The sequence below is a fragment of the Chenopodium quinoa genome, unplaced genomic scaffold (assembly GCF_001683475.1).
Source record: "Chenopodium quinoa cultivar QQ74 unplaced genomic scaffold, ASM168347v1, whole genome shotgun sequence".
Taxonomy (NCBI): domain Eukaryota; kingdom Viridiplantae; phylum Streptophyta; class Magnoliopsida; order Caryophyllales; family Amaranthaceae; genus Chenopodium; species Chenopodium quinoa.
The window spans coordinates 51,550-78,149 of NW_018745470.1; the positions used below are offsets into that span (position 1 = coordinate 51,550).

The window sequence follows — 26,600 nt, forward strand, 5'->3', positions numbered from 1 at the left end:
GTTCGGGCGAACCTAATATGGTTTCAAGTAAACTTTCGTGCAAATGACTGATATCTATTTGTAAAACAGTCACAACTTTCTTGTTTCATATTGAAAATAAACTTATGACCACTTGTTGGAAAACTCTTGAAACAAGTTATCACCTCTAATTAGAGTAAACTCGATATCATTTGTAGTTTTTAAGATGTGATCATTTGAAGTCATCCCTTTTCTATGCTTTTTTAAAGCTCCAATCACCATAATACCAAACATGCATCAACAATTCAACATTGAGCATTCGAATTAGGCATACATATAACAACTACGTATACTCTTCTCATTGTCATATGGTTTTGATCGAGGTGAAATCTCTTTGGAATTATAAAGTAGACTTTCATGACATGTTCGGCCAAGTCCCATTTAACATGGTATGAGAGCTCAGATTAAATTGAACTGTGATCTGGGCCTAAAATTATGGACCTCACACATGCATGTGATGAGAAATGTTGAGTCCATAAACAAACCTACATATGAGTGAAAGGAAAAACGATATTAACTACTCCCTCCGTATTTTAATAAGTGTTACTATTTGACCGACACATAGTTTTAGGCAATTTAATTGACTTAAATAAAATAAGAGGTAGTAGGGTACATGGAGTATTAAAATATTATTGTAAAGAAAAAATAGTGAGGTTAATGGTTTATTGAAAATTAATGAATATGAGAGGAAGTATATTATAAATAAAGTAGTAGTGGGTTTGGGTGAGAACCATGAGAGGAGAGATATATAATATTTAAAGGGAGCTTTTTGCCAAAAAAAAAATGTAACACTTATTAAAGCACGACCAGATTTAATAAATGTAACACTTATTAAAACACAGAGAGAGTACTACAAACAAACGCCACTACGTAGTCCTACACACTCTCTGATTAAGCAAGATCATGTCCTAGAATTAATGACACGTTTTCCTATTACTAAAAATAATGTGCAATATCATGGAGTTAGACCTATTCAAAAGACTTAAGCCACAAGAATAAGAATTACTCTCTATATTCTGAAAGTTCAACTCACTTTGCATTTCTTGTTAAAAATCTTGAATTCGACTTTATTTTTAATTAGTAATTTTAATTAAAAATAGTTATTTTAAATATGTTTATATTTCAAAAATTATTTTTTTAATATTTTTGAAATTTTGGAAATAAAAAATATATATAAAATAATTTTAAAATGATTTTTAATTAAAGTTACTAATTAAAAATCATCAATCAAAAAACATATAATCTCAGCCGTCTATTTTAAAAAATTATGGTAGTAAAAAATCATCAAACTACATTAGAATTTTCACAATTTTGTATTAAAATTATGTGAGGCTCATTTTTCTTTTATATTGTAAGAAAGTGTGTGTTACAAATATTAATGGAAGAAGAAAATACATTTTTGTTGCTAATATATGCCATATTCATAATATTTTAATGTATTACATTTTTGTTGCTTAAAAAATACTCCGTACGACTAAAGGCCTGATCACATTTACTGAAATGAGTTGAACTGAAATGAACTGAACTGATTGGAGCTGAGCTGAACTGAACTGATTGGAGCTGAACTGAACTGAATAGAACTTAAATGAATATTTTACTAGGAGCTGAACTGAACTAAACTAAGATGAACTGAACTGAACTAAAATTAAGCTGAAGTGAATAGGCCCTAAGTAATAAGTAATGAGTATATTTGGGACAATAACATAATGTACATTCTTGTCTCAATTAAATCCTAGTTTTCCACCTCGATTGATCACTAATTACCTTTTTCTATATTCAAGATAGATAAAACCTCAGCTCATTAAAAGGCCACCACTAGTGTCGTATCCAGTGGTGGATCCAGGATTTTCGAACTTATGAGTCACCATCAATAATCGATCACTTGTTTCAATCCAAAAATTATATAAAAAAATTATATTTCACCAAAATGATTGCAATCCAAAAATAGGATATAAAAATACATACTATAAAACTATTACATTAAACTAACTTAATGATCTTTTACTTAAAAACGAGAATTATTAAAAAAAAGTTAGATAACTTAAGAGACCTGTTATTAAATATAACAGGTCTCTTTACTAAAATATGAAAGCATCGCATAAAATAATTCTAATTCTGACAAAAGGAGACCTGTTATCTAGATAACAGGTCTCTAATGACGTGGTGGCAATAGCAGCAACAAAGAGATTACCTATCTGATATTTTAATAGGCGGTCTCTTTGATATTTTAAAAATGATTGTGGGATAATCTCAAGTAGAAGCAACAAAGAGACCTCCTATCTGTAATAGGCGGTCTCTTTTTTTTTTTTTTTTTTTTTTTTTTTTTTTTTTTTTTTTTGTGCTGGTGAGTCACGTGACTCACTGTGCACCTTAATAGATCCGCCCCTGGCCGTATCACCCCAGAAGAAATCTTAACACAATTACATTTTTCATTTCTATATTGTAAAAGTTATTATTAAATTTTGACTAGAACTAAAAATAAAAATAAAGCTACATCACCCAAGATCTAAATAAAGTGGGTGTAGATCAATAGAATAATTAGTAACTTACGTTCCTTTTTGATAGGATGACGAAGGTACCTAACTTATGGCTGCATGCGATATTAGATCGTATAGTTTGATAGGTTATCTTAAACTTAGAAGATAATAAACATAATTATGATGACATGAAAATATGAATATAATTGGAGGTTTAATTTGGCCATTAGGATAATAAAATCTATCAAATGAAATGATGTACGTGAAAGTACTTTATTAGTAAAAATGGAGTCTTAGGTGTAAAGCTTTAAAAAATCCGGTCATGATTTATGATTATAAATAATAATCTATCTATCTATCTATATATTATACTAAAAGACAAGCGTCTCAATGTGAGGATGACAAATGTCACTCTCTCATTGGCTTATCTTAAGTATTAAATATATCTATATAATTATTGTTTACATATTCAAGCATAGTTATTTTTGTTAAACTTCAAACAATAAAAGCAAGTTTCTATACATGCATAAGATTTTCATGATTTCCTAACATAAATATTGATTTAATTTTTTTTATATTAAATATATACTTTCCAATACTACAAATAATCCATAAAAGTCTTTCCAATCTTTATTTATAGTCAAGTTAAAGAATCTATCTATCTATATATTATACTAAAAGACAAGCGTCTCAATGTGAGGATGACAAATGTCACTCTCTCATTGGTTTATCTTAAGTATTAAATATATCTATATAATTACTGTTTACATATTCAAGCATAGTTATTTTTGTTAAACTTCAAACAATAAACGCAAGTTTCTATACATGCATAAGATTTTCATGATTTCCTAACATAAATATTGATTTAATTTTTTTATATTAAATATATACTTTCCAATACTACAAATAATCCATAAAAGTCTTTCCAATCTTTATTATAGTCAAGTTAAAGAATAATAACTAATTTGAAGCAATATGATTAAAGTGGCATAATTAAGGAAACAAATATTTCGTATTTTGAAAGGCTAATATTGTTTTTTTTATGAAAATTAAATAAAATCGATAAGAATTTAGTTTGACGTCAATTATGAAATCAATACAAACATTTAAAAAAAATCAGATGTACAATAAAATATTGTGCACCTATTATAAAAGGTACCCTGTAATGAATGAAAGTTATTTATGCTTTATTGATAAAAGTTACCCAAAATAGTCTACAAGTTATTCTAAATTCAATTCAAGTAGTCGGATGAATACAAAAGTTTTTGATAAAGATACAAAATAGTGTAAAAATTACTTTTATCGTTTGTTGTACTCCTTAACAAATACTGAATGCTGAGCCGAAATGTTGTCTTGGAAAAAAATACATAATTTTGAACATAAATTTAATTTTAACCGGCCTTTCATTTTCTATACAATGTCTTTTACAATGACCTTTTGTTTTTCTTGTATAAAAAATAAAAAAATAAAAAACTGAACCAATAACCAATCAAAACAAGAAGAATAAAAGTTAAATTGAATTAGACATTTGACGGAAAAGGGATAGATATAAAATCGTGTTTTAAATTGTAATATTCATATTAACAATGCTATTACTTATGAATTATTTAGAAAAACTAACATTTTGATTTAAAAATCGTGCATTGCTCATGTGCTATACTAGATATACAATAATCATGTGCAATAATTTATGTTGTTTTATACATAATAATACTTTTAACTATAATAGTATGTGTATATACTATAATATTTTTTATAATATAAACAAGTATATGTATATAATATAATATTTTATAACACGTGTCCTCCATACCAAGTGTTTGGTTGTTGGTGGTGATTGAGACTACACTTGGTAGGGAGGACATGTGATCGCTCCCCTGCAACAACAATCGGAAGGGGAGTGGAACCTAATAGCCTAGAAAAGATCCTCAAATCTGGATTAGCCCAAAGGGCGAGCCGGATAGAACACCCAAAACTCAATGCATATATGACGGGAATTAACTTATCCTTTATCTATCTTACACAAAACTCCAAAGTCTAATTTTTTTTTCAAAATATAATAATATTTGTAAATTTTTGTTATTATAAAAGATATAAACCTATCAAAATGTATATATAGTTAAATTGTTTAATAGCTTATATCGAATGCGTAGATTTATTAAAATTATTTGCATGTAATCATTAAATGTGTTGGATGTTGTGTAGCTATGCAATGTCCAAAACTTTAGTTGAGCGACTTTGATTTAGTGATTGTACGGTAAAAAGATATTGACTTCGATCTTGAAACTTAATAGTCTAATAAATTCTAAATAGAAAAATTAAAAGAAAAGGAAATGAAAATAGTAAATGGCTTAAATATTGAGATAAACATAACCTTTTAAATCAATTTAGCGAATTCAAGGGACAATTTTAAGGCTTTTAAAATTAAATGGGGAAAAATATATGTAAAAAAACATTTTTAGATATATAAATGTCCATGCACTATTATAAGAATTTTGTTAACCATTTTATAATTAAGGTAGGGATAAATCTTAGTAATATATACTCCGTATACTTTATTTATATAAAATTATCAGTATCCATACCTATATACGAAGTATTTGTGTTGTATTTGTTTAAAAAAAAAGTACTTGTGTTGTATACTATATTTAATCAGCTGTTGGTTATATATATATATATGACTATTATATAATATATAGTTTTTGGCACAATGCTTAACTTAGGAAAATATATGTTCTGGTAGGTCAAATATAAGGTTATTATTGTGTCTATAGATTTAATGAGTACGACGGGTAAATAAAACATGTATATATTAGATTGATTGTAGCTACTGATGCGGATGGTATGATAAGAAAATTTTAGTTTTTTCTCAACGGGAGATATAAATAAATTAGTCCACTTCTTATATAGCTACGTGGAGTATTATTCAATTATTTTTCAATTAATAAAAAAACATTATAAAAAATTAAAAGAAATTCAAATAACATAAAATACTATTCAAATAACATTCCTTTAACTTTTTTTTTATTGACCATTAGTAACCAAGTCCTTTGATAGTAAATGAATTACCTTTGTTTTTGTTTTTATTTTTCCTACGGGTTTAATAGTTTGATTTATAAACCGTGCATCGCACGGGCACTATGCTAGTTATAAAATCTATTTAACTACTCCCTCCGTTTTTAAATACTTGCTCCATTTTTCTTGGACACGCATGCCAGTGCTAATCTTTGATCACTAATATCTTTAATTATCAATAAGTATAAATTCTAACAATTGAAAATTAATAATCTATTCATTGAGATGATTCCAACAAGTACCCACAAGAATATTTTTTTTTTATGTATAAATCACAAATATTAGTCAAAGTAGGACAAATGAATAGTGCAAAAAATAGAAATGGAGCAAGTATTTAAAAACAGAGGGAGTATTACTAAAAATAGAAGTTGCTGACATCATCATTGCCCACGCGAGGGTGATGGTGTAGGGGTTTTAGGCTTTTCGTCTGCTCCTTGACGGAGGCCTTTGCTCTTGCGGTTCTTAGCCATTGCTACTAAGATAATTGCAAGATGATCTTGGTTAGAAATTTGGCTTAAAGATTTTTGAAAGTCTTCCCCACAGACGGCGCCAAATTGTTTCGGGTGAAAAAAATGGGACCTTGCCGAAGGTCCGATGAAGTGGAGAAGACTAGATTCGATCCAAGTAATGTTGGGCCGAAGGTTTCCTGCACAGTAAACACACGTAAACTAGCCTCGGGGGTGTTGCCGAGGAAGGCCCCTCCGATGCTAAAGTCAGTACAGTGTGTAGAAAGAGAACACTATGCAAGAGAATTAATTGCTTGAGGCTTTGCTTGAATGAATGTACAAATGTAATATTGATGGCTTTTATACCTCTGCATACATGGAGAAGTTGGGCCTTAGCCCAATTGGCTTGCCTTGAGGACTGATATTTGACTTTAGCACAATTGGAGAGATGAACCTTGACCCTGGGCTTTTAATTGGATCATTTAATGTCTAAGCCCAATTGGACTAAATTGGACCCAAACAACTTGCCCTCCAGACCCGATTTGGAAGGATGACGGGTCGGGTTTGATTTAATCAGAAAAGGAGGGAAGTGAATGATTTAATTAATCCAAAAATTTGAATTTAAACCGTAATTAATGAGATAACAACAGTTAAGGCGGATAATTGTGGAAGTTGGACGGATAATGGGCCGTTTAATCGCAAGGTCGTGTGTTTAACGGTTACTTAGTAGGGTATTTAAGAGAAATTGAAACGCGGACTCCCCGTATCCCATTTCTGGAGATATAATCAGAGGCGCGTCATCTCTCCTCACTTATTCACCAACACAAACCCAGAATTCTCGAGAGAACCCAAGAACCCGCATCAAAACTTCGCAAACTCCCCGAGCATTAAGCTTAGAAACTGAGACTTGCCACTACCAATTCGTAAATCGGCAACTTTCGCTTCAGATTAAGGTAAATTCCTTTGATTTTAGTTTATTTTTCTTCGAATTTGAACTCTTTCCCTTTTTTTTTCGACTTTTTTCTTCGAAATTATCAATGGCGAGAGGAGTTAGGGGTAGAGCCCGTGCTCCAAGAAGAGCAAGACCAATTCCCGATCCCAGGAACAGGATTGGGACCTGGAATGGACGAAGAGCAGAGTCTGACCCTGCTGAAGGGATCAGGGCGACTCTAGTTTCCTCAGCTCCTCCTCAGAGAACGGAGGGGCCGAGCGCTTCTGGGCGGGACGATGAAGTTCCTGCTGTCCTTTGGCATATCCTTCCCGGGTTTTCAGAGTGGGAGGATGCCGAAGTAGCTTCGGCCATGATAAAGAACCGCCCCTACTCATGGTGGGTGGAGAATGCCGAACAGTATCGGTTTTCCGAACAAATTGAGTTGCATTACGGCATCCTTGAAGCTGATGGGTATTGGTGCCGAATGCCCGTGGCATCCGATAGAATCCATCGTCCACCCCCGGGGTATGTGGGGGTGTACACAAGACAACTTCAGTATGGGCTGAGATTCCCTTTGGACGTATTCGTCCGAGACTTGCTGATCCATTACAATATTTTCCTATGTCAGCTAACTCCTACTAGCATCAGAAGGGTGATGACATACTTATGGGTCTGCAAGTTCTTCAGGTATGTGCCGAACCTGCACTGCTTCAAAAAGCTTAATCGGCTAGTGCCAAATATTCAAAGTGGGCATGGAAGTCATGGTTCTGGGTGGTACCGGATTGAGTCTCGGCCCCAGTACCTAACCATGTGGCCGAACGACTCTTCAGACAAGGACTGGAGAGGTCAATGGATTTGGGTTAGGGCACCCACGGACCCGGGCCACCCTTGCGTCTTCAGCGCTCCCCGGTACCTTGCTGAGCCTGATCCCGACATGGGAAGTTTAGGTCCCCCCGCAGATAACGGCCCAGATCCGAACCTTAATCAACAGAATATCTTCGGCAAGCTGCCGAACCGGGGGGGCAGCGGCCGAATGCAGCATATCCCGGAGACTTGGCTCCCCGATACGCATTATGTTTTCCAAGAGAACATGCTAGCAGCTGTCGGCCTCAGCCGAAAGTTTAAGGATGGTAAGCTTCTTCGGCTAGGGCCGAGGCTTTTTAATTATCTCTTTTTCTCCTCTCACTTCGCTTTTTTATGCTGTGCCAACCTAACTGAACTGACCTTTCCCCTTTTCTTTTCCAGAGCGGGACGAGACCAACGTCGGCATTAACTACGCTCGTCTTGGCGTCAACCGAGAACGAGTTATAACTGATCGGGCCCCCTCTATCACTGAACCGCGGCATAGAGAGGTTCATCTAGACTCTTCCCACTTCCAAATTGAGGCTGTTGCTCTGTATCAAAGGCAGAAGCCTTGGTGGAAGAAGAGAGATCCCTGGTTTCAGCTGCTGGACGAAGAAGCTGAAGCTGCCCGTACAGCCGAAGAGGTTGCACGGGTTATTGAAGCTTGTGAAGGAGGAGAAGGGTCCTCCAGGGCTGCTGAAGAAGAAGCTGCAGCTAGGGCAGCTGAAGAAGACGAGGCTTTGCTGAAGACCTCGGTGAGCTTTCAGACTTAATTTTGTCTGTTTCTGTTTGTTGTTTTGTTTTTACTCACATTCTTCCTCCCCCCTTGTCTTTTACACTCTGAAGAGAGTAATAGACACAGAGAAGGGAAAGCCCCTATTCGTCCCGAAGACCAGATACAAGAAGAGTCTTCAGACTCAGATATGGACGAGCAGCCGCTTCAGAAAAGACGCCGAAGAATGGCCATCATCGGCCCCCATGACTTTCAGCGGAGGCCGATGACCATCGGCGTCGAAATAAGGGAACCCAAGGAAGGCAATGGATCGCCGAGGGTTCCCCGGCCACCACCTCAATCACCTCCAAAGACCCCTCTGCCACCTCCCGAGATGGAGGTGGATCAGAAAACTCCCGAACCTAAGGGAGGGGTCCAAGAAGAAGTTCAAGAGAGTGCTGCTGAGCACAAGAACGAGGATGTCGTGATGCCCAGTGCTGAGGGTTTCACGGCAGACATTGCAAGAGAGGTTGAGGCTTTCGTCCTCACCCCTGAAGAAGAAGAGGTCATAATAATTGACTCTTCTGAGAAGGAGGATGCTGAGCCATCCAAAGTTAAAGAAGCTCCGTCGTCATCCTTTCCTTCCTTCCAGACTCTACAATCTGGAGAAATGGGTTTCTCGGCCCCCCGAATTCCAATCCCAGATCACATCTGGGACCTCATACGGGGTCAGAACCGAGAAGGTGCTGCAGCCTACTTCGGCGATTTTGCTGGCACGTCCGAAGTAGATAGGGCAAGAATCTGGTCGCTGAAGGCCACTGCTAGGATGGGCGAATCCAGCAGATCAGTTCCTGACCCAGCCAGGTCTAACCAACTGCTGATGATGCAGGTGATTTTCCTTGCCTTTATCTCCTCTAAAATTCAGCTTTATTTTTTATTTTAACTTGTGCTCCTGTTTTCAGTTCGTGCACAATCAGACTCTCACTGTTGAGCTGATAGATACCCTACAAGATAGGGTAGACGCTGCCGAGCACGACAAAAAGGTAGCCGAAGAGGAGCTAAAGCTTGCTAAGCTGAAGCAAGCAGCAGAAGGGTGAAGAATACGAGAAAAAAGCTGCTGAAGCCTTCAAAACCTTCTGCGACGTTATGGAGAAGGAAGTTTTTCCCCCACTGATGGAAGGGGAAAAATTCCTCCAAGAGCACATGGGAGTGGACATCTCCAAATTCAAGGCTACCATTGAGAGCCGAATCCAGGAAGGAGCTGCTGCACAAGCTGAAGTGCAGCAACGGCTAGAAGCTCTTGAAGCCAGCAGAATGGCTGCTGAAGAGATGCTCCAAGCCAGGGATGTCCAACTCTCAGAGGCTGCTACTGCTGCTGAAGCTCAGAGAGCTAAGCTCCGAGAAGCTGAGGATCAGCTGATGGCCAAAAAGGAAGAAGTGGCCCAGGCCCAGACAGAGGCTTCCTAAGTTCAGCAGCAGCTGAATGAGCTGAAAGGTTCCTCCTTCAAGCTCGCCGATGAGCTGAAGAAATCCAAGGAAGACTTGGAGGAGACCCAGAAGAAGTTGGCTGATGCTGAGGCTCTACTCAAAGTCCGTGTCTATACCCAGGAAGAATATGAAATGGGTTTCAGAAACGGGTTCAGAGTGTGCCGAAGAGTCTGCCTTCATGCTGAGCCGAAGCTGGACTGGTCCAAATGTGCTGAATGGGTCCAGAATCCCGAAGACCCTCATATGAAGTATGCAACTCCAGTCGAAGCTGAAATCCTTAAGGCTGAGGAAGCCGAAGAAGAAGCTGAAAGAATGGAGTTGGAGGCTGAACAGAGGGAAAGGGAGGCTCGGCAGAGTGCAAAGCCTGCTTCTTCTGCTGCTGGGGCTCAGACCACCATGGGGCCCAACAATGCTGACCAGTCTGATCCTCGGGCTGAAGCATAGGAACTCGGGAAGTCGTCTTCAGAATCTTGTGGTTCATCATGCGCTCAACTTAAGACTTGCCGCTTTCTGAATTTTTGCCTTTTGTTTTTTGCTTCAGCTTGCCTTGTCGTACAAAACAGTTTATTTTTTTGCTTCTGTACGTATTTCGGCAGCTGTTATTTTCCGCTTGTGGGCGGCTGCCGATATAGTTTCTTAACTTATTTGAACTTGTAGCTCAATTTCTGAGCATGAATTATTAATTTGATGTTCTTTTCTTCAGCTGCTTTGTTTTTGAGTGCTTTACTGTTTCTTCAATTCTGCTGAACATAAACTTGCACTAGTAGTGCTTCTTGTCCCTCCCCAGAAATTGAAGTATGGCTTCAGCTGAATAAACAATTTCTTTATTTCTTAAAAATGGGTATTCGAAACACAGGGCCAACTGAAGGCAATGCTTCGGATAATGGCTTTGGCAATATCCCAGAATTGTCCATGGACTCATGCCTTTGGAGAACAAATCTTACTGAAACTTGACTTCAGCTAAAAGACCAGAGTTCTTTAATAAGACGAGTTTGCCAGCAATCAGAAACCCTGTTTCCCGAAGGCGAAGGTTTCAGACGAGGCTGAATAAACAATTTCCAACTGTTGCTGTTATCCTTGATTTTCTGTCTATCATTGAAAAATGGATATCCGAAACACAGGGCCAACTGAAGGCAATGTTTCGGATAATGGCTTTCTGGGATACAAGGCTCAGTTAAGGCAATATCCCAGAATTGTCCATGGACTCATGTCTTTGGAGAACAAGTCTTACTAAAGTTTGACTTCAGCTGAAAGACCAGTGTTCTTTAAAAAGACGAGTTTTGTCAGCAATCTGAAACCCAGTTACCCGAAGGCGAAGGTTTCAGACGAGGCTGAATAAAAAACCCTTAAAGAGTAGATAGAACCGAGAAAACTTTGAAAGGATAAAAAGTTGCAAACATTTATATAAATGGTGGCTCCAAGGCCTTTCATTAGTTCAAAATGTACTTACAAAGATTGTTCTGCCCCGAAGGGTTTACACATGATATTTTTTCAGTACATCAGCGTTCCAGTGATTTTTCAACTCAGCTCCATCCAACTGCCGAAGTCGGTATGTCCCTGGCTGAAGCTCATCACAGACTTCATAAGGCCCTTCCCATGCAGCTGAGAGTTTCCCATGGATTCGGCCTTTCTAAACTGCAACAGCATTTCGAAGGACAAGGTCTCCAATTTTAAGAGGCCTTGCATGGACCCTTCGGTTATAAAATTTGCTGATTCTCTGCTTATAAGCAGCCATTCTGTCTCGGGCTGAGTCTCTTACTTCGTCGAGGAAATCGAGAGATTCCCTCATTAGTCGCTCATTCTCAGCCGAGAAGTGGTGCACTCGTAGGCTCTCAGAGCCAATTTCCACTGGAAGAACGGCTTCGGCACCATACACCAGTTCAAAAGGTGAATAGCCCGTTGCCTCTTTTTCAGTTGTCCGAAGGGACCAAAGGGTTCCAGGGAGCTCCTCCAGCCACTTGGACTTTTGATCTTCCACCCTCTTCTTGAGGGCATTTAGGATCTGTTATTTGCAGCTTCGGCTTGTCCGTTACTTTGCGGGTGACATACCGCTAAATATGCCAGTTTGATGCCGAACTGATCTGTATACCGCTTCAATGGTAAGTTATCAAATTGCCTCCCATGATCGAAGACAAATACTCTCGGGATGCCAAAACGAGTAATGATATTCTTCCAGATAAATTTTCTGACAGTTTGCTCTGTAATGTTCGAAGCTGCTTCGGCCTCGATCCATTTACTGAAGTAGTCAACACCAACTATCAGCCATTTTTACTGGTACACAGCCTCTGGAAATGGTCCTAGTATATCCAGTCCCCATTGGGCAAACGGGAGTGGATTAAGGATCGGCTGAAGATCCCTTGCTGGCTGGTGGATAACTGGAGCGTATTTTTGACATTTTTCGCATTTCCGGACCAACTCCTTAGCATCTGCGATCATGGTGGGCCAGTAATATCCAGCCCTCAATGCCTTGTGGGCTAAGGAACTTCCCCCAATGTGGTTCCCACAGATGCCGAGGTGAATCTCCCGTAGGATATAATCTGCATCTGTTGGTCCCACGCATTTCAGCAATGGGGCTGAGAAGGACTTCTTCAGAAGTTCCCCCCTGAAGACAATGAACCTTGAGCTGGTTCTCTTCATCTTGGAGGCCAAAGCTTTATCTTCGGGAGTTTCTCTCCGAAGCTTGAAAGCTAGGATGGGGTCCATCCAACTAGGCTCTGGGTCAGCGCAGCACACTTCAGGTGGTTCGTCGACACTTCTCTCTCGACGCGCTTCTACATATACAGATCTGTTCAACTCGGTAAGAGATGAACTGGCAAGTTTGGAGAGTGCATCGGCTTGAGTATTCTGACCCCTTGGGATCAGCTGAACCTCAAAAGTTTTCAGCTCTGCAATGACTGACTTGGTCTTGGCAAGATAAGCTATCATGGAGGGCTCTTTGGCCTCGTAGCTGCCGCTAATCTGATATGCAACTAGCTGAGAGTCTGTTTTCAGGCAGACATGATCGGCTTCCAGGGAGATGCACAATTTTAGGCCGGCGATTGCTGCCTCATATTCGGCTTCGTTGTTCGAGGCCTTAAAAGAAAATTTTAGTGCATACTCAAAGGATTTGCCTTCGGGAGAAGTTATCACTACTCCTGCCCCCGAACCGTTTTCGGTGGAAGATCCATCCGTAAACACGGTCCAGACTTTCTTTTCATTGTCTAGCGCTTCTTGGTATGAGCATTCGGCCAAGAAATCCGTTAGAGCTTGAGCCTTAATGGCAGCCCTCGGGCGGTAGCTGATGCTGAATTCGGTGAGCTCAAAAGCCCACTTGGCTAGCCTACCAGATTTTTCAACCTTGCCGAGAACTTTTTCCAACGGCTGATCAGTTAAGACCACTATCTGATGGCAATCAAAATAGGGCCTCAACTTCCGAGCAGCTACTACTACCGCGAAAGCGACTTTCTCGAGTAGAGGGTAGCGAGTCTCGGCATCCGTCAGTGTATGACTGACAAAGTAGATCGGTTGCTGACTTTTACTTTCTTCCTTCAGCAGTACTGCACTGATGGTGGCTGGGCTAACGGCCACATACAGGTACAAAGTTTCTCCTTCTGCTGGGCTAGCCATCGTTGGGAGTTGAGCCAGATGCTCCCGAAGCTGTTTAAAGGCGTCTTTTTGCTCTTCCTCCCAAACGAGCTCTTTTGTTTTCGGGAGTTTCAGGGCTTTGAAGAAAGCTAACCCCTTATCCGAAGCTCTGGAAATGAACCTCGAGAGGGCTGCCATTCTTCCAGTGAGCCGCTGAACATCCCGCTTTGTTTTCGGCTCAAGAAGGTCGAGCGCTGCTTTGACTTTGGAGGGATTGGCATCAATCCCCCTTTTGCTGACTATGAACCCAAGGAATTTCCCTGACTTCATGCCGAAGACACACTTCTTCGGATTCAGCTTCATTTGATGTTTTCTTAAGGTGGCAAAAGTTTCAGCCAGGTCCTTAACATGGTCCTCAGGTTTTTTGCTTTTGACGATCGAATCGTCAACATAGACTTCCATGTTTCGGCCCTTTTGATCGGCAAAAACTTGATCCACCAGCCTTTGATAGGTTGCCCCTGCATTTTTCAATCCGAAGGGCATCATTTTGTAATTGTACACCCCAGCGTTTGTGACGAATGCTGTCTTTGCTCGATCGTCGGGGTGCATGAAGATCTGATGATACCCCGAGAATGCGTCCATGAAACTAAGCAAGGCATGGCCACTTGTCGAATCGACTAGCTTATCGATCCTCGGCAAAGGATAGAAATCCTTCGGACAAGCCTTATTTAGGTCCGTGAAGTCAACGCACATCCTCCAGGTACCATTGGCCTTCTGAACCATCACCACATTTGCCAGCCATTCTGGATATTGGCAAGGTTCGATGAAGCCTGCCTCCAGCAATTTTTTGACCTCGGCTGCGATGTCTCGGTTCTTATTAGCGGAGTAATTCCGCTTCTTTTGCTTAATTGGTCGACACGTTGGGTCAACATTAAGCTTATGGGAGATGAGGTATGGACTTATCCCGGGCATATCAACTGCCGAGAAAGAAAACACATCTCTATTGTCCCGAAGGAGCTGAATAAGTTCACAACGGGTGTTCGGATCAAGGTCCATCCCGATTGTTACACATTTCTCAACGTCTCCTTCGGCCAACTCAACTGTTTCAGTCTGTTGGTCCATGTCCATTGCTGAGGGACTGGACTCTTCATAATCTGGCCTGCTGCCTATGTCAGCAGGTGTCCCAGTCTTTGTGTTCTTCGGCTGGCTCTCTGAGTCTTGCTGTTCAGCTGAAGAGCTAGCCTTTTCCCTTTCGGGTCCTTTACCTCTGGGTACAGATCCTTGGGCCGAAGCACTTAGGCCTTTCGGCTTTTTTGTGCTTGGCTCTCTTTCTTTTTCTTTCTCCTCCTCATCCTTGTCGTCATCTGGGCGACTACTGGATGGCTTGAGGTAGTTGCACCTTCGGGCGTCCCTTTGGTTGCCCTGTATCCTTTCGGGGAAGCCAGCGTCTGAGACGTAAATCATCAGCTGATGATAAGTTGAGACGACCCCTTGGATCTCATGAATTATGGGTCTCCCCAAAATCACGTTGTACACTAAAGGAGCGTCAATGACTAAAAATTCAATCATGACGTTCCTGGCTGCCTCATCGCAGCCGATGGTGATAGGAAGTGTCACCTTCCCATCTGGATAAGTTGAAGCCCCGTTGAACCCGGATACCGGGTAGGGTACCGGCGTAAGGTGCTTGGGCTTCAGCTTGATTTGATTGTAGGCCTTTCGGAACAGAATGTTTGCTCCGCTGCCACCGTCAACAAGGACCTTACTGACGTCGTGGTTGGCCACCATGGCGATGATCACCGTCGCAGAAGGTTTTGAAGGCTTCAGCAGCTTTTTTCTCGTATTCTTCACCCTTCTGCTGCTTCTCTTCAGCTGCTGCTTGCTTCAGCTTAGCAAGCTTTAGCTCCTCTTTGGCTACCTTTTTGTCGTGCTCGGCAGAGTCTACCCTATCTTGTAGGGTATCTATCAGCTCAACAGTGAGAGTCTGATTGTGCACGAACTGAAAACAGGAGCACAAGTTAAAATAAAAAATAGAGCTGAATTGTAGAGGAGATAAAGGCAAGGAAAATCACCTGCATCATCAGCAGTTGGTTAGACCTGGCTGGGTCAGGAACTGATCTGCTGGATTCGCCCATCCCAGCAGTGGCCTTCAGCGACCAGATTCTTGCCCTATCTACTTCGGACGTGCCAGCAAAATCGCCGAAGTAGGCTGCAGCACCTTCTCGGTTCTGACCCCATATGAGGTCCCAGATGTGATCTGGGATTGGAATTCGGGGGGCCGAGAAACCCATTTCTCCAGATTGCAGAGTCTGGAAGGAAGGAAAGGATGACGACGGAGCTTCTTTAACTTTGGATGGCTCAGCATCCTCCTTCTCAGAAGAGTCAATTATTATGACCTCTTCTTCTTCAGGGGTGAGGACGAAAGCCTCAACCTCTCTTGCAATGTCTGCCGTGAAACCCTCAGCACTGGGCATCACGGCATCCTCGTTCTTGTGCTCAGCAGCACTCTCTTGAACTTCTTCTTGGACCCCTCCCTTAGGTTCGGGAGTTTTCTGATCCACCTCCATCTCGGGAGGTGGCAGAGGGGTCTTTGGAGGTGATTGAGGTGGTGGCCGGGGAACCCTCGGCGATCCATTGCCTTCCTTGGGTTCCCTTATTTCGACGCCGATGGTCATCGGCCTCCGCTGAAAGTCATGGGGGCCGATGATGGCCATTCTTCGGCGCCTTTTCTGAAGCGGCTGCTCGTCCATGTCTGAGTCTGAAGACTCTTCTTGTATCTGGTCTTCGGGACGAATAGAGGCTTTCCCTTCTCTGTGTCTATTACTCTCTTCAGAGTGTAAAAGACAAGGGGGGAGGAAGAATGTGAGTAAAAACAAAACAACAAACAGAAACAGACAAAATTAAGTCTGAAAGCTCACCGAGGTCTTCAGCAAAGCCTCGTCTTCTTCAGCTGCCCTAGCTGCAGCTTCTTCTTCAGCAGCCCTGGAGGACCCTTCTCCTCCTTCACAAGCTTCAATAACCCGTGCAACCTCTTCGGCTGTACGGGCAGCTTCAGCTTCTTCGTCCAGCAGCTGAAACCAGGGATCTCTCTTCTTCCACCAAGGCTTCTGCCTTTGATACAGAGCAACAGCCTCAATTTGGAAGTGGGAAGAGTCTAGATGAACCTCTCTATGCCGCGGTTCAGTGATAGAGGGGGCCCGATCAGTTATAACTCGTTCTCGGTTGACGCCAAGACGAGCGTAGTTAATGCCGACGTTGGTCTCGTCCCGCTCTGGAAAAGAAAAGGGGAAAGGTCAGTTCAGTTAGGTTGGCACAGCATAAAAAAGCAAAGTGAGAGGAGAAAAAGAGATAATTAAAAAGCCTCGGGCCCCAGCTGAAGAAGCTTACCATCCTTAAACTTTCGGCTGAGGCCGACAGCTGCTAGCATGTTCTCTTGGAAAACATAATGCGTATCGGGGAGCCAAGTCTCCGGGATATGCTGCATTCGGCCGCTGCCCCCCCCGGTTCGGCAGCTTGCGGAAGATATTCTGTTGATTAAGGTTCGGATTTGGGCCGTTATCTGCGGGGGGACCTAAACTTCCCATGTCGGGATCAGGCTCAGCAAGGTACCGGGGAGCGCTGAAGACACAAGGGTGGCCCGGGTCCATGGGTACCCTAACCCAAATCCATTGACCTCTCCAGTCCTTGTCTGAAGAGTCGTTCGGCCACATGGTACTGGGGCCGAGACTCAATCCGGTACCACCCAGAACCATGACTTCCGTGCCCACTTTGAATATTTGGCACTAGCCGATGAAGCTTTTTGAAGCAGTGCAGGTTCGGCACATACCTGAAGAACTTGCAGACCCATAAGTATGTCATCACCCTTCGGATGCTAGTAGGAGTTAGCTGACATAGGGAAATATTGTAATGGATCAGCAAGTCTCGGACGAATACGTCCAAAGGGAACCTCAGCCCATACTGAAGTTGTCTTGTGTACACCCCCACATACCCAGGGGGTGGACGATGGATTCTATCGGATGCCACGGGCATTCGGCACCAATACCCATCAGTTTCAAGGATGCTGTAATGCAACTCAATTTGTTCGGCAAACCGATACTGTTCGGCATTCTCCACCCACCATGAGTAGGGGCGGTTCTTTATCATGGCCGAAGCTACTTCGGCATCCTCCCACTCTGAAAACCCGGGAAGGATATCCCAAAGGACAGCAGGAACTTCATCGTCCCGCCTAGAAGCGCTCGGCCCCTCCGTTCTCTGAGGAGGAGCCGAGGAAACTGGAGTCGCCCTGATCCCTTCAGCAGGGTCAGACTCTGCTCTTCGTCCATTCCAGGTCCCAATCCTGTTCCTGGGATCGGGAATTGGCCTTGCTCTTCTTGGAGCACGGGCTCTACCCCTAACTCCTCTCGCCATTGATAATTTCGCAGAAAAAAAGTCGAAAAAAAGGGAAGGAGTTCAAATTCGAAGAAAAATAAACTAAAATCAAAGGAATTTACCTTAATCTGAAGCGAAAGTTGCCGATTTACGAATTGGTAGTGGCAAGTCTCAGTTTCTAAGCTTAATGCTCGGGGGGTTTGCGAAGTTTTGATGCGGGTTCTTGGGTTCTCTCGAGAATTCTGGGTTTTTGTTGGTGAATAAGTGAGGAGAGATGACGTGCCTCTGATTATATCTCCAGAAATGGGATACGGGGAGTCCGCGTTTCAATTTCTCTTAAATACCCCACTAAGTAACCGTTAAACACACGACCTTGCGATTAAACGGCCCATTATCCGTCCAACTTCCACAATTATCCGCCTTAACTGTTGTTATCTCATTAATTACGGTTTAAATTCAAATTTTTGGATTAATTAAATCATTCACTTCCCTCCTTTTCTGATTAAATCAAACCCGACCCGTCATCCTTCCAAATCGGGTCTGGGGGGCAAGTTGTTTGGGTCCAATTTAGTCCAATTGGGCTTAAACATTAAATGATCCAATTAAAAGCCCAAGGTCAAGGTTCATCTCTCCAATTGTGCTAAAGTCAAAGATCAGTCCTCAAGGCAAGCCAATTGGGCTAAGGCCCAACTTCTCCATGTATGCAGAGGTATAAAAGCCATCAATATTACATTTGTACATTCATTTAAGCAAAGCCTCAAGCAATTAATTCTCTTGCATAGTGTTCTCTTTCTACACACTGTACTGACTTTAGCATCGGAGGGGCCTTCCTCGGCAACACCCCCGAGGCTAGTTTACGTGTGTTTACTGTGCAGGAAACCTTCGGCCCAACATTACTTGGATCGAATCTAGTCTTCTCCACTTCATCGGACCTTCGGCAAGGTCCCATTTTTTTCACCCGAAACAATTTGGCGCCGTCTGTGGGGAAGACTTTCAAAAATCTTTAAGCCAAATTTATAACCAAGATCATCTTGCAATTATCTTAGTAGCAATGGCTAAGAACCGCAAGAGCAAAGGCCTCCGTCAAGGAGCAGGCGAAAAGCCTAAAACCCCTACACCATCACCCTCGCCGGACCGGAACTCTCCCAAGGGTGCCAGCTCGGGGGGAGGATCATTCAGGGAGGATTCCCTTTCTCCCGTAATTCATAACTCTCATCATAGGCCGAGTCACTCTCGGTCTAGCAGGGGTGAGTCCGATCATAGGACACATTTAGTGCCCCAAAGCCAACCATCGACTGTGCGCCCTCATTCCCATACTCGGCCGAGGACCCCTTTGACGGGGCCCAGCTCGGAGGAGGTGGCAAGAGCGCTGGCAGTTCTCATGGAGGCGATGAGGGCACAAAATATGCCACCACCTCGTGATCGAACTCCTCCGCATACCCGGCATCAACGGAGGAAGCTAGACCATGATGGTGGGAAGCTTCCTTCCTTCCGGGAACTGGAAGAGTGGGAAGAGGATACCTGGAAAAATGAAAAAGAGAGGAAAAAGAACCCTCAAATTTTAAAAGGATCCTCATCCTCCCGACCAGAAACGCATAAGAGCAGCAGCTCAGCTTCTCGGCAAGAATCTACTCACCGAGAACGACCTGAGACTGTTCGCCGAAGCGTCCTCGACCGACTCGGCGGCAAGGAACCGAGCGTGCACATTCGCCTCTCGTTCCCTGCGGCCGAGGCCTAGACTTCCCAGCCAGGGACGAAAACCACTCCTACCTCTCTAAGAGGGCGGAGCGCGGTCCCTTCGGCCAGGAACAAGGGCAAGGCCGTTATGCTACCCGCCAGTTCGCCATTCGAGCAATGGATATTGGAAGAGCACGTGCCCACGGTTAAAATACCGTCGCACATCACATATGACGGGACCTCGGATCCGAAGGACCACGTGGCCTCGTATGAGACTCATATGCATCTTTGCCCCAGATCCGAAGCGACTTGGTGCAAATATTTCCCAACCACTCTCAAGGGGGTCGCGCAAGCGTTGATCTCCAAGGGAGTAAAGCAAGGCTCCATAACAGGGTGGGATGATATGTCCTCCAAATTTAGGAGCAAGTTTTCCACGGCAAACCGCCGAGAGAAGACTACTGCAGAACTCATGAGTCTGCAACAGGGGGAAACCGAAAGCCTCCGAGACTATCTGACCCGTTTCAGTAACGAGTCATCCAGCGTCTCTCAGCTGGACCAGGGGCTAGCCGTTTTTGCTATGCAGAATGGCCTTCAGCCCGGGAAGTTCCTAGACTTCATGGTCATGCATACCCCGCAGACCTTGGAGGAAGCTCTGAATGCCTCGGATAAGTTCATTCGAGCCGAAGAATGGAACAAAGCGAAAACCCAACCTCAATTCGGGGGAGGGAAACAAAGACAAATACCCTTGTCTGAAGGCCAAGGCCATAAAGAAAAGGGAAAGTCAAAGGCCTCGGAGCAATCTTCGGCCAGCGACCCAAAGAAGGAAAAATCTGCCTCATACACAGGCAGATACGAGCCCTACACTCCGCTCTCTCTTCCACGCGCCAAAATTTACAGCGTGACGAAGGAGGAGCAGAGTTACCGAAAGCCGAGACCACTCCCAGAGTGGTATCAACGAAAAAATAAAAATCAGTGGTTCATTTCCAGAGTTACCGAAAGCCGAGACCACTCCCAGAGTTACCGAAAGCCGAGACCACTCCCAGACCGGAAGAATGGCAGCCCTCTCGAGGTTCATTTCCAGAGCTTCGGATAAGGGGTTACCTTTCTTCAAAGCCCTGAAACTCCCGAAAACAAAAGAGCTCGTTTGGGAGGAAGAGCAAAAAGACGCCTTTAAACAGCTTCAGGAGCATCTGGCTCAACTCCCAACGATGGCTAGCCCAGCAGAAGGAGAAACTTTGTACCTGTATGTGGCCGTTAGCCCAGCCACCATCAGTGCAGTACTGCTGAAGGAAGAAAGTAAAAGTCAGCAACCGATCTACTTTGTCAGTCATACACTGACGGATGCCGAGACTCGCTACACTCTACTCGAGAAAGTCGCTTTCGCGGTAGTAGTAGTTGCTCGGAAGCTGAGACCCTATTTTGATTGCCATCAGATAGTGGTCTTAACTGATCAGCCGTTGGAAAAAGTTCTCGGCAAGGTTGAAAAATCTGGTAGGCTAGCCAAGTGGGCTTTTGAGCTCACCGAATTCAGCATCAGCTACCGCCCGAGGGCTGCCATTAAGGCTCAAACTCTAGCGGATTTCTTGGCCGAATGCTCATACCAAGAAGCGCTACACAATGAAAAGAAAGTCTGGACCGTGTTTACGGATGGATCTTCCACCGAAAACGGTTCGGGGGCAGGAGTAGTGATAACTTCTCCCGAAGGCAAATCCTTTGAGTATGCACTAAAATTTTCTTTTAAGGCCTCGAACAACGAAGCCGAATATGAGGCAGCAATCGCCGGCCTAGAATTGTGCATCTCCCTGGAAGCCGATCATGTCTGCCTGAAAACAGACTCTCAGCTAGTTGCATATCAGATTAGCGGCAGCTACGAGGCCAAAGAGCCTTCCATGATAGCTTATCTTGCCAAGACCAAGTCAGTCATTGCAGAGCTGAAAACTTTTGAACGTTATCCCCCGGCAGTCGGCGGCTGTGAACGTCATGTTCGGCACCGGCGATTGGGGAGACTGAATGTCAGCGTTGTTCACCTGGTGAGTCAAAGCCCTAAGGTGTCGCTTGTGCTCCCTCCGAGAGCATATTCCTCCCGAGATAACATTGATCGGAGAGAATTTCCCCTCCGGCTTTTTACTGTTCTTCCGGGGGAAGTCGAGGTCTTGCCGAGAGTCCTTTGCTGACTTCTCGGACTCTTTTTTCTCGCGGTGATCCGCGATGTATTTTTTCAAGTATCCCTTCCGGACCATGTCCTCTATCTGGTCCTTCAGTTGGATACACTCCTCAGTGTTGTGTCCCGGAGACTCGTGGAACTCGCACCACTGATTTTTATTTTTTCGTTGATACCACTCTGGGAGTGGTCTCGGCTTTCGGTAACTCTGCTCCTCCTTCGTCACGCTGTAAATTTTGGCGCGTGGAAGAGAGAGCGGAGTGTAGGACTCGTATCTGCCTGTGTATGAGGCAGATTTTTCCTTCTTTGGGTCGCTGGCCGAAGATTGCTCCGAGGCCTTTGACTTTCCCTTTTCTTTATGGCCTTGGCCTTCAGACAAGGGTATTTGTCTTTGTTTCCCTCCCCCGAATTGAGGTTGGGTTTTCGCTTTGTTCCATTCTTCGGCTCGAATGAACTTATCCGAGGCATTCAGAGCTTCCTCCAAGGTCTGCGGGGTATGCATGACCATGAAGTCTAGGAACTTCCCGGGCTGAAGGCCATTCTGCATAGCAAAAACGGCTAGCCCCTGGTCCAGCTGAGAGACGCTGGATGACTCGTTACTGAAACGGGTCAGATAGTCTCGGAGGCTTTCGGTTTCCCCCTGTTGCAGACTCATGAGTTCTGCAGTAGTCTTCTCTCGGCGGTTTGCCGTGGAAAACTTGCTCCTAAATTTGGAGGACAGATCATCCCACCCTGTTATGGAGCCTTGCTTTACTCCCTTGGAGATCAACGCTTACGCGACCCCCTTGAGAGTGGTTGGGAAATATTTGCACCAAGTCGCTTCGGATCTGGGGCAAAGATGCATATGAGTCTCATACGAGGCCACGTGGTCCTTCGGATCCGAGGTCCCGTCATATGTGATGTGCGACGGTATTTTAACTGTGGGCACGTGCTCTTCCAATATCCATTGCTCGAATGGCGAACTGGCGGGTAGCATAACGGCCTTGCCCTTGTTCCTGGCCGAAGGGACCGCGCTCCGCCCTCTTAGAGAGGTAGGAGTGGTTTTCGTCCCTGGCTGGGAAGTCTGGGCCTCGGCCGCAGGGAACGAGAGGCGACTGTGCACGCTCGGTTCCTTGCCGCCGAGTCGGTCGAGGACGCTTCGGCGAACAGTCTCAGGTCGTTCTCGGTGAGTAGATTCTTGCCGAGAAGCTGAGCTGCTGCTCTTATGCGTTTCTGGTCGGGAGGATGAGGATCCTTTTAAAATTTGAGGGTTCTTTTTCCTCTCTTTTTCATTTTTCCAGGTATCCTCTTCCCACTCTTCCAGTTCCCGGAAGGAAGGAAGCTTCCCACCATCATGGTCTAGCTTCCTCCGTTGATGCCGGGTATGCGGAGGAGTTCGATCACGAGGTGGTGGCATATTTTGTGCCCTCATCGCCTCCATGAGAACTGCCAGCGCTCTTGCCACCTCCTCCGAGCTGGGCCCCGTCAAAGGGGTCCTCGGCCGAGTATGGGAATGAGGGCGCACAGTCGATGGTTGGCTTTGGGGCACTAAATGTGTCCTATGATCGGACTCACCCCTGCTAGACCGAGAGTGACTCGGCCTATGATGAGAGTTATGAATTACGGGAGAAAGGGAATCCTCCCTGAATGATCCTCCCCCCGAGCTGGCACCCTTGGGAGAGTTCCGGTCCGGCGAGGGTGATGGTGTAGGGGTTTTAGGCTTTTCGCCTGCTCCTTGACGGAGGCCTTTGCTCTTGCGGTTCTTAGCCATTGCTACTAAGATAATTGCAAGATGATCTTGGTTATAAATTTGGCTTAAAGATTTTTGAAAGTCTTCCCCACAGACGGCGCCAAATTGTTTCGGGTGAAAAAAATGGGACCTTGCCGAAGGTCCGATGAAGTGGAGAAGACTAGATTCGATCCAAGTAATGTTGGGCCGAAGGTTTCCTGCACAGTAAACACACGTAAACTAGCCTCGGGGGTGTTGCCGAGGAAGGCCCCTCCGATGCTAAAGTCAGTACAGTGTGTAGAAAGAGAACACTATGCAAGAGAATTAATTGCTTGAGGCTTTGCTTGAATGAATGTACAAATGTAATATTGATGGCTTTTATACCTCTGCATACATGGAGAAGTTGGGCCTTAGCCCAATTGGCTTGCCTTGAGGACTGATCTTTGACTTTAGCACAATTGGAGAGATGAACCTTGACCTTAGGCTTTTAATTGGATCATTTAATGTCTAAGCCCAATTGGACTAAATTGGACCCAAACAGGTAGTATTTGCCAACAACTAACATGGTGGATGTTCGTCGTACCCATCATTATGCTCGATATCAAGTTATACGGGCAATGGTTTATTAAGGGAAAACGAGTTCTAACGAAGGTGGCTAACCCGGCTTGCCAGCTATCCGTCATAGCAAATTTGGTAGCAACAAAGGAAGCTATGTATATGGGATGGTCGGAGATGGCGTTGTGCTTCTTCGCATTAAGCATGGCTCACTACTTGGTGTTGTTTGTCACCCTTTATCAAAGACATCCAGGGAGCAATGGTGTTTCGCCGTCATTAAGGCCGGTTTTCTTCTTGTTCATTGCGACTCCTAGCATGGCTAGCATAGCATGGTGCTCAATAGCCGGGACTTTTGATGTTGCATTAAAAATGCTCTTCTTTCTTTCCATGTTTCTCTTCATGTCCTTGGTAAGTACCCATACTCACTATTTTTCCTTTTCTTTTCTACTTTAAAATTACCCTTTGAGTCACCTTGCACCTACTTATTCCACTACTAAGTGGTACTAATAATAGATTTCTTTTTCTCTGACAAAAAACGTGTTTAGCAAGAAACTATAACCCAACAACTTTTTACATATTACAGTAACATTTATTTTATGTAGAAATGTATGACAAAATCACACGCACATCAATGCAATTGAAGAATATATCTTATTAATACTTTCCTCTTTTAACTTCTTATACATAGCTTTTCGGACTCATTTTCCATTTATTTATTCAGTATTACTCTGTAGTACAGTTAAAAAAAATACGAGTAACTTTCATTTGATCAATTTTATCATAAAACTTTACAATTTCGATGGAATTAATAGATGTTGTATGGAAATTGAGAATATGTCTCCATGTTACACACTATTCAATTCGTACATAAGAGTATATGTAGACGTGTTCGTAGTTGATTTTTTTACCTGTGTTTGTTAATGTTGCAGGTATGTAGGCCAACACTATTCAAGAAATCACTAAGAAAGTTTAGTATAGCATGGTGGTCTTTTTCACTTCCTTTGACAACACTGGCTTTGGCATCCGTCAAGTACGGGTAGGAGGTGAAAGATGGCGTAGCACAAACACTAGCACTTGCCTTATCAATTGTTTCTATGATTGTTATCCTTGCTCTAATGGTCATCTCTACTATCAAGATTAACACCTTGTTCCTTGCTACTCATCAAGTACAAAATTCAAACACCAATAATTTAACTAATAAGTAATAATGTAATTAAATTAATAGTTAATTAATGTACTAATTAATATTATATATTCACTTTCCTTAATTCCTTTTATTAGGTAAGAAGAAATTAATATAAGATTGAGAGGGATGTATCAATATTAATGTTATAATGTACATAGTGTATAAGGGGTGTACACAAACTGGCTTGAACATGAAAATCGACCCGAATCAAACATGTTTAGACTGGACCAAAACCAGACCTGGTCCTTAAAAAACCATGATTCCGGGTTTCAGGTGTAGTCCGAGTAAAGCCAAATTTTCAAGTCCGGACCTAAAATCGGTAAAGCTACTTTTTTTTTAAGAACAAATAGTTTTCTATCTTTTCATTTGCAAACCCCACTCTAATCTGTTTGCCTGACCATCACTCCCCATGCGACCACAGTCGACCGTATAAACGCCGACCTGCAAGCCACTAGCTTGACAGGTCGACAACAACAACTCCATGTCCCCCCCTAGTAGGGATGTTCAAAAATTGGTCCGGACCCAAAAAATGGATCGGACCAAATTTATCGGTCTGGTCTTTGAATCGAGATTTTTATTTTTTCGATCTTCGGTCCGGTCCAGTCCAAAACCCTATAAAATAGGTTTTGGACCAGATTAGTTTTTTTGCTTAAAATTATACCTAAAACTTTTAATAATAGTTAAGATTATCCTTAACAAGCATGAAAAACTTTAGTCATATAAGCTTGTTTGTACTAAATATACAAAAAAAAAAGACGTTAAACTATTGTTTTCCCTTTATTTTTTTTCTAGCTTTACATTAATTACTTAAAATTTGGATTTTTTTTATAAAAATTCTAAAATCGGTCCAAACCAGTCCGGTCTGGGTTTTGAACCGATTTTTTAGTCCGGTTCAGTTTTGCTCCTAACTTAATCGTTCCGGTTTTCAGTTCTTAAAATTCAATTTTTTGATCCGATCTTGGACTGATGAACAACCCTACCCCTTAGTGTCATACACCTCCTCCTTCCCTCAGCCTCAAGCGATCACTCCCATCACCGGCGCGCCAACCATCCCGCACCCAACCACCAGCACACGAAAACCTGGCCACCCTGCACCCAGCCACCAGCGATTGACAATCCTATAAACAGGTTTCTTATTTTTTTTTTTTTAAAAAAAAAGTCAATAATCAGGTTTATTCAAGTCCAAACTCGGACCAACCCTAATTTCAAGTTTGTACCAGAACCTTAGCTGTTGAATCAGGTCCGGTCTGCGGTCCTTAAAAATCAATGATTCAGGTCTCAATCCATTTAGCACACTAGCTATATATATGTGTGCAATATGAAAATCTCAGCTATGAAAATCAAATATTAATAATTGTCTTAAATCAACTCTAATAAATAGTGTTTTGACAATT

The 26,600-nt window shown here is 43.0% G+C and overlaps 1 pseudogene; it reads left to right on the forward strand.

Annotated features, from left to right (window-relative positions):
- The window catches only part of LOC110715114, a 34,385-nt pseudogene extending 9,160 nt beyond the window's left edge, over positions 1 to 25,225 (forward strand).
- The last annotated feature ends 1,375 nt before the right edge of the window (positions 25,226 to 26,600 follow it).